Below are 15,376 nucleotides of genomic sequence, written 5' to 3'. Positions count from 1 at the left end.
CCACAGTAGGGGACATGAGTCTCTGGTCTACTATGTGGAAAACATACACAAGGGAGAATAATCACTTCTACTGGTTGCATACCTGTAGAGTGATTGAACATTTGTCTTAAATAACTTAAATAGCTGTGGAATTTATCAGTAGATTAGCTTTGATTTGGTATTGCTTGTGAGCAATTGTAGGCCATTTAAATAGGCGTGTCAGAGCGACGCTAGCGTATATTAGACTGGCGAAAGTTGTCCTTAGTCAGTAAGTGCATCATTCTGACCAGGTGTTTAGTATCGCTGCGGGTTTTCCTCTGGACGCGGTAACGTTGATTTTTTTAAATTGCTCATTTGAACAGCAAGGGTTAGGACTTGAGCCAGGTTGTTTGTCTATTACCTGTTAATCACTTCTACTGGTTGCATACCTGTAGAGTGATTGAACATTTGTCTTAAATAACTTAAATAGTTGTGGAATTTATCAGTAGATTAGCTTTGATTTGGTATTGCTTGTGAGCAATTGTAGGCCATTTAAATAGGCGTGTCAGAGCGACGCTAGCGTCCCAGTTTGTGATGTTATGTTTCACCCCATCCCAGTCTGCTCTCTCCCTCGAAGACCCCCCCTGCGACGTGGGCCTCCACGGCGTCGGAACCCCTCAAACCTCAGCTATCCCCCGCTGACCCCCTGTGAGGACTTTGCTGTCACAGGGGGACTATGGAACTGCCAGTCTGCCACTCATCCCTGCGTATGCCTCCCTCCAGTCCCTACAATTCCTTGCCCTCACGGAGACCTGGATCACACCTGACAACACCGCCACTCCCGCTGCCCTCTCATCCTCCTTCTGCTTCTCGCACACTCCCCGGCCTTCCGGCCGTGGCGGTGGTACTGGTCTTTTAATTTCCCCCTCGTGGAAATTCTCTGTTCTCCCCCTCTCTGACCTGTCCATATCCACTTTTGAATTCCATTCTGTTGCAGTATCCTACCCTACTAACCTTTTCATTGCAGTTATCTACCGTCCTCCAGGGCCCCTGGGAAACTTCCTTGATGAGCTAGACACCCTTCTCAACTCCTTCCCTGAGGATGGCACCCCACTGATTCTCCTTGGAGACTTCAACATCCACCTAGAAGCCTCCCAGTCTGCTGCCTTCCTACCGCTAATCCACTCCTTCGGCCTCTCCCTGCAACACTCTCCTCCAACCCACAAGACGGGCAATGTCCTAGACCTTGTCTTTGTGAGGAACTGCTCATGCTCCGATTTCACGGTTACCCCTCCCTAAACAATGATATATCCCTAAACAATGTATGCTTAGGACCAGCTCTATGACACACATCATATGAACAACATGTAATATACGGTATTGGAACATGCTAGCAGTTCTATTAATACATCATAGACAAAACACAAGCGTTGGTTAATGTTGGTCAGAAAAACCATGCACAGATAAAATCTGAATTATGCAAATTCAAATTATACTTGTCTCCTGCTAATCTGAATTATACTTGTGTGCAAAGTGGCCTGTAGGTTGGTGGTTCGATTCCCGGTGTAGCCACAATAAGATCCGCACAGCCGTTGGGCCCTTGAGCAAGGTCCTTAACCCTACATTGGTCCCGGAGAGGATTGTCTCCTGCTTAGTCTAATCGACTGTACATCGCTCTGGATAAGAGTGTTACACCTATTCAGGCATTGTCTTAATGCACACTCCAAAAACTGCCGCTGAAATTAAATCAGGCAGTTATGCCACATCATTCATATCCATAGAGCGCAGTTTGGGTCCATCAACTCTGGCGAATCCTGCTAGACGGCCTTGTGTATGAGGAATCCTTCCAGCGACAACTGCTGACAACTTATGAGAGCTCTCAAATTATTTAACTACATGCTTAACAGCAGAAAAATGTCAGGCCTGTTCCCCATTCCATTTAACAATCCCCATTTTAAAAGGCCCTGTGCACCACAAATGTGATGCTAATTGTCAGGGTGTTCATTGGGAACTGGCTGGTGTCTTATGTCTGTGCTCCTGTCAAAAGCCGAATAGAAGAACCAACCATTATCCATGACCTGCGGTAGCTTCTTGTCAATGTGCTTCTTTCTGAAAGTATATAATGCCACATGTCGCACTACGATGAGACAGAGACGTGGTCTGACCGTTTTCAGCCTTGGTTTTGATGAGTTCATAGGTATGGTCTCTATGTGTAGTTAGGCGTGTGCGTATTGCTGGGTTCTGAGGTTCGGTCTGTATGTGTAGTTAAGCTCATGTGTATTGATGAATGGTTTTGTATAACAAGTGATGCTTGACTTAGTCCTCAGGGTATACGTTGCACAAAAAAACTTTTTTCTATGCAGTGAACAAACAACAGTGAACACCAACAGTCAAGCCTGATTTAAATCAATAAACTGTATTATAAACTAGGTAAATTCCATATAATAAATAAATCAAATGTGTTATAAATTAGGTAAATTTAAAGGTACAGTAGGTAAGATTTTTGTGTTAAAATATTGTTACAAGACCATTGTAAATCCCTTCCTATTATTGAAAAAGGCTCACTGTGTAATGTTCCTGTATTTGTCCTGTGTGTATTTATGTTTATTCTTGTTATTTATTCTGTTTTCCATTACAATTCTCATTTGTCATCCCCTGTTATGTCTGCGTCTGAATGTTTACCAGTCTAGTCACTCCCCTGTCTGCGTGTCCCACTATTCAGGTGGTTACGGTAGTTTTCGGGTTTTCAACATTCCTTCTAAAACTTGCGATTCTTACTTCCTGCTTTTTCTTGGTAGTTAAATGTTGTAAAGCACGATTCTTACTCACTACTACTAATCTAGGTTTTGTACAGTACTAATCCAATGAATACACTTACTGTCTGTCTAACTAACTAACAATCACTTTTATTGGGTAGTTTAGAAATATTCACGTAACTAACTCACTAACGCAATCTCTTAGTATTTATTTCTGCACTGTTCTGTAACTCCGCCTCCCTATGCTATCCCTGATTACTCGTTTAGTTTCAGTGCAGTGTTCGCACCTGTCTCTAACTATCACTACGTCTTCAAGCTATGTCTACTCCCTAATCCGGTGCCGTATGTTTTACATGTTTTGTTACATGCATCCAGTCCGCGTTTTCGTCTCCCTCCCATTATGTTATTACCCTATTATGTTTCCCCACCTGTTGTCTATTTGTTTAGCCCACCTTTTTCCCAGCCCCGCCTAGATTGTCACCTTCCCTCATGTATTTAAACCTCAGTCTCTGCATTGTTCTTTGTCAGAACGTTGATCAGTTTTAGTGCCGAATACTTCGTAAGCCTAACTCTTGAGACTCTTGAGAGTCTTGATAGACACCCCTTTGCCTTTTGATTTCCGAGCCTGCCTTGCCCTTTTGTTTTGTTTGCCTTTCTGCTTTTCTGGTTTTTGACATTTTGCTTTGTTTTCTGGTTTTGATTCTTGCCTTCGTCCTTCTGTACTTTAGCCTGATTTTCAGGATTTTTGACCCCCTCGCCGGTTTTTCGACTATTCTTTTGCCTTTCGTTTTTGTCATTGTATTCGATCTCCTGGCTACGATTTCGGACTATTAAACAACGATTTTGGATTATCCTGTGGTCTGCGTTTGGGTTCTCAGAGCCGTACATAACACACTGACATGTTGACTCACCCACCCTGCCTGTTTTTGACAGCTACAAATTCCTTTTATATCTTTACGTGTTCAGTCATGCATGTTTAGCTAAATTTTTATTTCTCTCAAATTGTAAGAAACAGTTCCATTGTTTGGGCAGACTGTCATATCTTAGTTATATAGCCAACTAGTTACATAGCCAAATCAGTTGATTCCTCATAATATAGTTGATTGGCTAAACGGAAAACTTCAATTAGACCAAAAAATATAAATACTGTTGTGTAGTCAACATTACATAAAGTCACCTGTTCGGTGAACATTTTGTTACTAGAACACTACCCACACCTCTCTCTTTGGCCCTTCTCTTCACCTCATCTGCTCCGACACTCGGACAGAGGCTGAATTCTGCACAGCACACCACCAGGCCTACGGACACACCTAGTATACCTTGTGGTAAATTAGTGGCTTATAGTGAGTGGAAACTGGTGTATGCAAACTGCTACATCAGCTCACCAACGAACTACAGAAACAAACTTTTCCACACAGAAAATGGACCAGCGGACATTTTTCAGAACTGAACAGACCAGACGACAACGCGTAGCCTGTGGGAACACCCCATTACATTGCGCACCTCTCCATTACATTATTCACAGCACCATCGCGGCTTCTACTGGGACAGCACATCTTTTGGATCCAGCAATGCGTATGGACTCAGTAAGACTAAACAACAAACATTCAGGCATAGCCAGTGTTTAGCTTAGTCTCAACTAATTTTGTGAAACTGTTTTTATAGTTGCTTTGTGTTATCGTTTAAATGCCTTCGGTTAGTTCGTTATGTGAATAGATTCACCATCATTCCCATATGCATAGAGTAAGCAACGCAAGTAGTCTCTCTTTCTCACAGCTAACACTAACACTCCCACACTACCCAAGCTAACTACCCAAGCTAGCTGTTCCCACCTTTCTTTTGTTAAAGGAACATGCACACACACATTCCTAAGATACCTTATCCTACTAACTTCCCGTTAGTTCAACCCCATATACTGTATGTTCTGTGTTTGTACATCTATTTAATAAATATATTTTATTAAACCTGGTGTCTGTTTTGGTCAGTCTTTAAAAGAACTTCCAACCTTCAGGTTATCGTTATGTTTAATCATTTATATTGGTTTTCAGTTATACTGCTACATAACATTAATTGGCGCCCTGGTTTCGTAGAGAGTAAAATCCTTGTTATTTTCGGCGGCCTGTGCAAGGACCCTACACTTTAATATTATAAATGAGCAAAAGTATTCAAACAGTGAGTATTCAGGCAAATGAAAGTAAATAACAAATTTGGTAGCATATCCCTCGCTTGCAATAACTGCATCAAGCCGGCGACTCATTGACATCACCAAACTGTTACATTCTTATTTTCTGATGCTTTTTCCGGTTTTTACTGCAGCCTCCTTCAGTTTTGGACTTTGGCAAAGTCCAAGACGTCTTTCTTCATACCTGACCACCAGAACCTTCTCTGAATAAATGTGGTAGTGCGTGAGATCCCGGGATGGCAAGAGAGAAGAGAGGAGTGTCCCCATTGTAACACCTGAGATCTGGCTGCTGGTGGTACATATAGGCGGTTCTCTGGACAGTTACTGGGACCTGCTTCGCCGTTCTGAGCATTGAGGACAATGTCCTCGATTTCCAGCTGTATAGCATTGACGAAGCAGTTGGTAGGTAGGATGGTGTCCGGTTTCTCCTCCTTGCTAGAGGGTTCGAACCATCTGGATAGGGCGTCAGGCTTGACGTTCTTGGATTTGGGACAGTAGGCAAGTGTGAAATTGAATTGAACCGTGAGAAGAATAATGCCCACCGGGCTTGGCGAGAGTTGAGCCTCTTGGCGGTTTGCAGATACTCCAAGTTCTTATGGTCGGTCCACACCAAAAAGGGGACTTGAGCTCCCTCCAGCCAGTGCCTCCACTCCTCTAAGGCCAGTTTGACTGCCAGAAGTTCCCGGTTGCCGATGTCGTAGTTTTCTTCTGTGGGTGATAGGTGGCGAGAGAAGAAAGCACAAGGATGGATCTTATTGTCTTTGCTGGCGCGTTGTGATAGGACAGCCCCTACCCCCATGTTAGAGGCATCCACTTCGACTACGAATTGTCTGGTAGGGTCTGGGTGGATCAGGATAGGGGCTGTGGTAAATGGGTCCTTGAGGTTGAGAAATGCCTGATTGGCCTTATCGTTCCATTGGAAGGTTCTTTTGTTGGAGGTGACTGCAGTAAGGGAGGCAGCAGTGGTACTGTAATTCCGGATGAATCGGCGGTAGAAGTTGGCAAACCCCAGGATGTCGTCAAGGTAGACAAATAGGAATTTATTGATCATGTCCCCCAGCACGTCATTGACAAGGTTCTGGAAGACGGCAGGTGCATTCGTTAGCCCAAACGGCATCACCAAGTACTCCCAATGGCCAGTAGGGGTGTTGAATGCTGTTTTCCTCTCAGCTCCCTCGCGGATACGCACCAGATGGTAAGCATTGCGTAAATCTGGTTCGGTGAAGATGGTAGCCTCCTGTAGCTGTTCAAACGCTGAGGCCATGAGGGGGAGAGGGCAGCGGTTCTTGATGGTGATGTCATTCAGGGCTCGGTAGTCGATACATGGGCATAAGGATCCATCCTTTTTGCCCACAAAGAAGAATCCTGCTCCAGCAGGAGATGATGAGGGACAAATGATGCCTGCAGACAGAGACTCCCTCAGGTATTTCTCCATGGTCTCAGTCTCAGGATGGGACAAGGAGAACAGCCGTCCTCTGGACAGGGTGGTTCCTGGAAGGAGATTAATGGCACAATTGTAGGGTCGGTGCAGGGGCAGAGATGTGGCTCGGGATTTGCAGAAGACCTCTCCAAGGTCCAGGTACTCAGGCGGGATCTCTTCCAGATCCGGAACTTTCAAGGGAATCCTTCTCGAGACAGGAATGTGGGCTTGGCGAAGGCAATGAGCAGTACAGAATGGGCTCCAGCCCAAAATCTCATGCCTCTCCCAGTCCATCTCAGGGTTGTGTTTCACGAGCCAGGGGTTGCCCAGGACGATGGGAGAATGTGGGGAATCTATGATATGGAGCACCAGCTCCTCTTGATGGTTGCCGGGAATCAGCATCTTAAGGGGAATGCTTGTGTGGGTGATGCTGGCAAGTCTCTGACCACTGAGTGAGTTGGCAACCAGGGACTGTGACATCCGGTTAAGTGGAATGCCTCACCTGGTGGCCACCCCGCGGTCCAGGAAACTTGCTTCAGCTCCGGAATCAATAAGGGCGGAGATCTTCCTCGTCTTCCCCTCCCAGGAGATGGTAGCAGGAAGACAGGTGTGGTGTTTGGGGGAGACTTCAACAGGAGTCACACCCACTAGTGCTCCCCCGCTGACTAGTGGGCATTGGCTTTTCCTGGGCATGACGAGACGAAGTGCCCCTCCTGACCACAGTAGAGGCATAGCCGGCCTCTCATCCTCCGCTCCTTCTCCTCACGGGTCAGCCTGGCACGATCCACCCTCATGGGTTCTACCTCTCCGGTGTGGGTAGGATGTTCCTCCCGGGATGGGGGACCGGACCAGACTCTGGAAGTCTCCCCTCGAGACCGAACAGCACGAACTGGGCTCCGGAAACGGCGACGGTCACTGAGGCGGGAGTCCACCCCGATGGCCAAAGCGATGAGCCCCTCCAAATCATCGGGTAGTTCCCGGGTGATTTCTATTGAAAACAACAGCCAATCAGAGAAAATAGTGAATTACACCAGTAATGTGATGGGGCTTCTGGCAAATCAACCCTGATTGCAAAATCATTTAAGGCAAAAATTAATGTAAACAAACATGACATGCCAAAGATGGTGTATTGCCAGGTGGTCTTGCGGGATGAGGTGTGATACCACAATCTGAGGTGCTGGGTTCTTGTGCCCATTTCACAAAATTTGAATATACTATTGGATAATTCAGTTTGTACATTTTGAATTCTATAAATAACTTCCTACCAGTCATGATAAATGCTATATTTTAAAGGATTCCTGCAGTGTTTTATTTATAAAGAACACCACTTTCTCTCATAATGCAGTCAAGCAGTCGCTGCATGGAGTGAATAATCGATTCTGGAGCCATCGATGGGCCTAGTAACATTGCATGAAGAAGCAATCCCTTAAGCAGCTTCCTAAGGTATAGTTTGGGAAACAAGCCTATAAAAGTAAACAACTTTAGTGACGTATACTTTACTTACGTAAAATGCTAAGAGACACCGTTAATGGGAAACGCAGCCCTGCTCCAGAACTTTTGTAGCTAATTTCCTGTCCGATGTCTGTTACTCAGTACGCCAACGGTTTCTTTCTTTTTCAGGACGTTCCAAGTTGCTGTACAAGCTATCCCCAATACTTGGGCAAATGATTTCTTGTTTTTCTAACACATGTTGGTTGGTTTTCTAACACAAATGCAGTCTTCACAGGCAAAACCCAATGTGAAAACCAAGAGTAGACATTCAGAACTATTCACTGCTTAACCAATCAATCAGGACACATCTGGGCAATAAGAAACACCTGTCAGTTCCAATACTTTTTCTCACCTAACAATTGAGAGGTCTGATGTGGTGATATGTTCTAAGTTGTTTAACAAATCAATATAAAAATACCAGGAAATAAAAGCTGAAATTCGGATCTACATCATTTGACCTCAAACCCAATTATGTTCAGTGTATAGCAAAAACAAAGGAATGGACCTTGTTGTTCCAATACTTTCGAAGGGGACTGTATATAGCAAAAATAACAAATTGTTTGTTATGACCATACTTTTGGCAGGCACTGTATAAATAGCAGAATGCCCTCAGGAAAGAATCTTCAAACAGCTCCAGTCCCCACATTACATTACTGTTGGGTAAAGCCAAAAATGTACAGAAAATACACCTTGAAGAAAGGAAAAACACATTTCTCCAAAATCTGCCAAGAATTAATATTGAAGGTCACACAATAAAAGGCTTTGTGAAAGAGAGCATTAATATCAAATGGACACCAGTTCCTTTATGAGTTGAAATTATCTGATGGCAACCAGGCTGTTTGCAAAGACTTTCAGATGCCAATTAAAGACACTGTTCAAAAAATAAAAAGACATCCAGAATGCCTTTTTCAAAATGTCTTTTCCACAACTGCTCATAATTAACTAAATCATAACAAATCGTTATTGTTGGTAATTAACCAGTCAGTAGCCTATCAAAAACAATGCAGGCTATGCATCCTTACATCAACTGATCAGCTTTCATTACAACTAAGAATGACTCAGTCAGAAGACACGATAAAGAGATAAGGACTATTTGGAAGAGGGAAATCAGTCTTTGTTAATGATAAGCTCTGGTCTGGGGCAACAACCACTGTCTCTTTACCCACAGACAAGAGAGCCTCTCTTTGATCAGACATACATACTATTAATTGAATAAGGTGAGGACATGTAATCCTTCCAGAAACTGTTTTCTTTTGGAAGCACATTTATACAAGTAAATGGGCCAGTAATACAAAAAGGTGTGAATGGTCCAGAATATTTGGGGAGATGAACAGTTAATGTCACTCAGTGCATTCAATGCAGTTTTCACTTTAAAACAAGGACTACAATAATTTGTTGTAAAGCCCCAAAAAATGCAAACCCATTTAAATTTGAAAACATTTAGCATGTTCTCTATGAAGGCAGAAATGCTCAAACAAGATGTAGTCCCTTTCCTTCATGGTATTGAGCTAAACACTTTCATCACACAATGTAACATAGACTTCCCATGCCCACGATAGTCATGAACCTTAAGCAAATTAATGAAAACTGTCAGGATTCACTGCTTTTCTTGTAGTTCACTTCCTGAGTTTTAGATTGCGGGGCCGAGCACATCAGCCTCTTTGGAGGCCTGGGTTCGAATTCCTCCGCTGCCATTTTAACTGCAAAACGTGCATCATTCCACTTAACTGCAAAACATGCATAAGAGGTAGCCACATGAAACAAGCATGTTCTCATGCACAAAGTGTGTTCTTAACACAAACCTGCCATTCTGTTTCTCAGTGTTGCAAGGACACCAACACCCAGAATAGCTGCAAAGACAATGTAGCTGACAGACATTCGGGAGGGCTCGTCTGGGAGTTTAACCCAGGACCTTACGCGCCCAAAGCCAGAATCATACGCCTAGACCAACTAGCCCACAGATATATCTGTGTGATTGAAGTGGAACACCAGATGGTTAGTAATTGAAAGATCCCATTGTACTAGGCCATTCCTGATGGCAGTGACAATAATGACATGCTTACCTGACGGGCATTTTTACGATCATATTGGTAAATACGTGTGCTGTATTGCAACTTCTCTCTGTGTTTGTCTCAATATCCAGTAATGCGAAAGTGAAAATTCCCTGCTTTCAGCAAAAAAATTGACCATGTTAATCTCACTACCACGATTGTCCCACACCATATAAAATGCAATGGCAAAGTTTACCTTTACATACAAACATATCAAATAGTACAGAGACCTGTATTGGCATAAAAGTAAAATCACTAGACCAGTCGCCTAAGGTAAAATAGACCCGCATATTATATTGCATGACCAAAATTCTCAACAGGAGCATATTTACAGATTCAATGCCAATCAAGTCTATCAGGCTGAAGCCATAGGGAAGAGGGATGAAAACATGAAGAATTATCATTTTAACCGATGCATTTAAAAAACTGACACACAATCGACCATGTAAGCCCCGCGCTAACACAACGACGGAATTTAGCGAGGGCATGCACAGGCTAAGAAGCTGAATTGTAGTGTGGCATTTATACAGAATACATGCTGCTCTTTAGCATGCAGGTCTTTGTTAATATATTATGGGTCTGTTAATCAGGTCATGCCCCCCCCCATTTGTTCAGCCTCCTGTTTCTGTAGTTACGCAGTGGCAGGCTCAGTGATGATACTCTGCCGTTCTACATCCCCCATGTCCCCTGAATAATGGCCTTTTAATCCATCACCACTGCTTGGCCTGAGGCACCCGGGCCTTTCCTCTTCTGAACAGGTCGGAGAGGCTCGTGCGCTGCATTTTATTGTCCTCGGCACAGCCGTGCAACAATGTGAAAACCATGTATTCTGTGTGAGACTTCCCCCAGTTGAAGCTGAAGTAGCCCCTGAGACCCACAGGAATACTCTCAGAATTAAAGGTACGAAAACTGCCAAAAAAGGTACAAATGCTTGTCTCTGGGGCGAAAGGTACATGAAATTCTACCCCTAGCCAGCAATATCATTCATTTTTACCTTTTTTGCTTGCAAAGTGAAGAACAAAACCGTACCACCACTGTCACTTTAGTGTGTAGGATGAAACCTCTGCAGGTGGGCTGCTGGTCTGGTGGTGAGCGTCTGGGCAGATAAGCTGCTAGAGCCAGAGGTGGACAGAGGGGAGTAAATGGTAGCTGGTGTCTGTGTTCCCCTGTGTTGCCTCGCTGGCTGTGCCTGTGTTCCCCAGTGCTGCTGTGCTGACTGTAGCTGTGTTTCCCCAGTGTTGCTGTGTCTGTGTTTCCCTGTGCTGCTGTGTCTGCGTTTCCCTGTGTTGCTGTGCCTATGTTTCCCTGTGCTGCTGTGTCTGTTCTCCAGTGCTGCTGTGCCTGTGTTTTCCAGTGCTGCTGTGCGACAGTTTAATGTGAAGTGTACCTCTATGTATTAGTTTACATAATGTTTTTTTTTTAAGAAATTGAACAACTGTGAAGTGAATAGTTTGAGTAAAGAACACCCACTATAATGAGTTGCTTTTAACAGCAGTTGAATCTGTTGCATTATTTATGTATTCGAGATTGATTTGAACTTTGTGTTACCTGTGCTATACTGCAACAATGCAAATGCCCAAAGCTCCCAGACTTGTTTCATACTGAAGCAAATTCTGTTTTCTCTTGCAAGAGAATCCAAAGAGATGTAATTGACATGGTTATGTAGGGAAATATAGATAATATAACATACTTCATATAAATATATAAAAAAAACAAAAATGCTGATTTTATCTAAAAGAATGCACCTGTGGCCTTTTTCCATGCTTCATTACTTGTTGATTTTGTGGATGTTTATGGTATTGGTTGCCAGCCCAGTTTAAATATACATGGAGTCTGACTCTTATTTTGGTATTTTTGCTCCTGGGCCTCAGTGTGCCCATCTTGGGAAAGAGCCGGCAGCCATTCCCCAGGCCTCCTGGTCCATACGGGCGTCCTGGTCCATACAGGCCTCCTGGTCCATACGGGCCTCCTTCATCTCTTTCCCCCGCTCCCAAGCTCCCGCTCCTGCCGAACCTGTCCCAGGTGAGGGCATTACTGGGTCACATAGCAACACAAAAGCACAGATCGTATAAGCAAGTCACCGAGCAGCATTGGGCCCATGCCCTCGCCAGCTTCAGCCTTGCATAGTATTCGCAAAACCCGGAAGTAGTCGACCACAGGCATTTTGCTGACATAGAATAAATGTGTAATGACATTCATTGAAGGGCCACAGTCAAGAAAAGTAAAAGCAAATATAACAGGTACAGCAAAGAGAAAATGCAAAGATAATATCCACCTTACTGGCGGTGTTGACCCCTATGCTGTGGATAAATCAGAATGGCTTCAGCGAACTCACTCATTAGATGAATGTATGTGTGTGTGGAGAGACCGTACTGTACACAAATGACTAAAACTCCAAACCCCACCTCTTCCCATGGCACATTGTAAACACACAGCCATGTGCTTTAAACAAGCTAACTTTAGGCATAAATGTAAGGACGGAGGATGCGGTCACGATTTTGTGGACATGGACATTATTTTTACTTTCACTTTTTCTGGTGGTGATTCTTATTATTGTTATTTATTCACTTTTAAACATGTTTACTAGCCAGCTAGCCAGGTACTGTGATGGTGATGTTGCTTGCGCTGGATTTTTTAGATTGCTGTAATGTAATGATTTTTCTGGTCAAATGACTTGCAATCTGAAGTGGTCTGAACACACTTAATGTGTGAGGGTGACTGAAAATCCTTGAGGTCTAGCCTTCTTCACCTACGTTTAACTACTCAACAGTTTATCTGCTGTAGCTAGCTAGCTAGCTAGCAAGCAATCTGAACTGGTGCCCTTTGACCAGCAGGATTACTGAGCTAAATAAACCCATAATGCCCCATGTCAAAGCATGAATGGTGGCACTTTGTATGGAGTGAGCTTTCTACCGGGGTCTGACTCACTGCATTCTCCAGTCAGGTTTGTTAAAGAAATCAATCGTACTTAAGTGCAGTGTTTTAATGATCATGTTAAAGAATACATTTTTAGCTCTTAAAATGGTGAAGTAGCAGAATTGAAATAACTTTAAGCCTGTTTATCATAATGTTAACCTGAGGTGGTGGTTGGTAGCCTAGCTCGCTACTTTAGGCTGACTGTACTATAGTGGACGTCAGACCGATAGCAAGGTACGGGGTAGATAGTTCTGACATTACTTATCGACAGCAAGGTACGGGGTAGATAGTTCTGACATTACTTATCGACAGCAAGGTATGGGGTAGATAGTTCTGACATTACTTATTTTTGAAACATACCAATAATCCATGCAATTGAATGTGTATTGAATAACCAGTCCCAGTGACCAGTCCCTGTCCCTTCTCCCTGACTGACGCGCCGCACAGTTTTCTGCTGCTGGAGTATCGTTATATGGCATCGTATAGCAATTTCTACTGACCCTTCGGTCTGTCAAAAATGTTGTTTGCTACAAGAGAAAATACAGCTCGTCCCGCCTTCTCTCAAAGCTTCGATCTCAACAATCTGGAATCAGGGGACTCGCATCGAATGGACAAACTGGACATGTCAGCTGCAGCCTACCTGACCTGACGCAAGATAACAAGCTAGCCAAAAAATAAACCCTTTTTTTAATAATAACAATTCCTTACATTCATATGCACTTTTCTCATAATACAAAACATTTTTTCAGTGTTAAGTATGAGGGGCTGTTTAGGAAATATTCCAGAATTTTGTTACACAAACACATATGAAACACGTACGCATTCACATGTGAAACTCTCACACATGCATTCATACTACTGAAAACTCACACACATGTATGTGAAACGCTCACACAGATACACATGAAACGCGCGCATTCATACACATGAAACGCTCACACAGATACACATGAAACGCTCGCATTCGTACACATGAAACGCGCGCATTCGTACACATGAAACGCTCGCATTCATACACGTGAAACGCGCGCATTCATACATTCACACATGAATGTGCAAGACATTTCATATGTATATGTGCGAGAACATTTCAGTATATCCGGAAGTCATTTCACTATATCCGGAAGTCATTTCACTATATCCGGAAGCCTTCCTTTTTTTTTTTTTAATTGTGAAGGCGCGCTTTCACGTCACCGTCACCGAGTCATGGAGAATTTCAACCGGGATCATGTGGTGACCGAGGCTGTGGGCTTACTGAACACCATTTTATCATCCCCCGGTGTGATAAATAACATCACAGCGTCGATACATAACAACTCCACTGCATCACCTACACCCTCAACTGCAACTCAGTCAGCTGAAACTGAGCTTAGATCCCTGTTTCGACCTGACCGCCGAAGGATGGAAAGCGCTAATGCCGCAGCTCGAGCTCAGCAAGACTCACCAGCACCACTTGCCGAGTCTGCCCGTTACAACACACAGCTCATTATAGTCGCTGGGGATCAAAGCCACGGCAAAGGTAAGCCCCCCCAAAATTTGTTTAAGTTCCAGTTGTAAAGTAACAGACAGCATGTAACTGGCTATCTAGTTTGTTTAGTGATAATAGACCTCATTAGCTGACTAGTTTAGTTAGCTAGCAAACCAATTCAGCCAATCCAGGAGATGTCACATGTCTGCTCATAGTAACAGACATTAGTTAAAATTATTTCACTGACGAGGACAACACAACAACATCTCAAAATACGCGTATTATGTTTATGTGGGTGGCGCTCTGTATGGAGTTTGCATGTTCTCCCCGTATTTAGATAATATGTGTGTAACCCAGCATAAATATTATGCATTGGTATAATAAATAAGTATTTAAAAAAGGGTCAATGTTTAGTTAAAAACATGTTTATAAAAAGTTAATAGTTCCTTTACAGGGCATAAAATTTGGCGCGGGATTGTGGGAATCCCGCACTTTTTTGGGAATTCTCGCATATTTTCAATTTATAAAGGGGGAGTAATCCCGCAATGGTTTGAATAATGTATTGAAACGACTGGCCGGACGCGTTACGCAGCGGACCAAGCCACGCAGCTTGCTCTGTCCTCTGTCATCAACGCAAATAAAGTCAGACAAACAAACACAGGGAACAGGTATTACTCGTTCTCATTAACCCGCTCATAACCAGTGTTGGGAGTAACTTGTTACTGAGTAACTCCACTACTTTTGGCAGTATCTAGTAATGTAACTTAATTACTTTTTCAAATGAAATAACGCAATTACAACTACTAAAATTAAAATGGGCTCGCTCGTTACTCGTTACCTTTGTCTTACGTGAGTGGACTTGATTATCTGGTTTATGATCATCCGACTTTACGGTGGCGCAAGCGAATCAAACAATACCGGTCAGGTAACTTAACACAGCAGTTTGCAAACACAACGGCTGACACTTTATGTAATGTGAGTTTGCTGTCCTGGAAATACGGACATTATTTTTCCCTCCTCGAGGTCAAGGACAAAAATATAGCGGTGAGCTGTAGTCTATGTGCAGGGGTGAGAACTTTATCCACATCAAAGACTAGCAATTCTAATCTGATGAAGCACCTATCAAAACAACAC

Source organism: Conger conger, chromosome 15, assembly GCF_963514075.1.
Source record: "Conger conger chromosome 15, fConCon1.1, whole genome shotgun sequence".
In the NCBI taxonomy this organism is placed as follows: Eukaryota; Metazoa; Chordata; class Actinopteri; order Anguilliformes; family Congridae; genus Conger; species Conger conger.
This window is presented reverse-complemented; position numbering follows the sequence as displayed.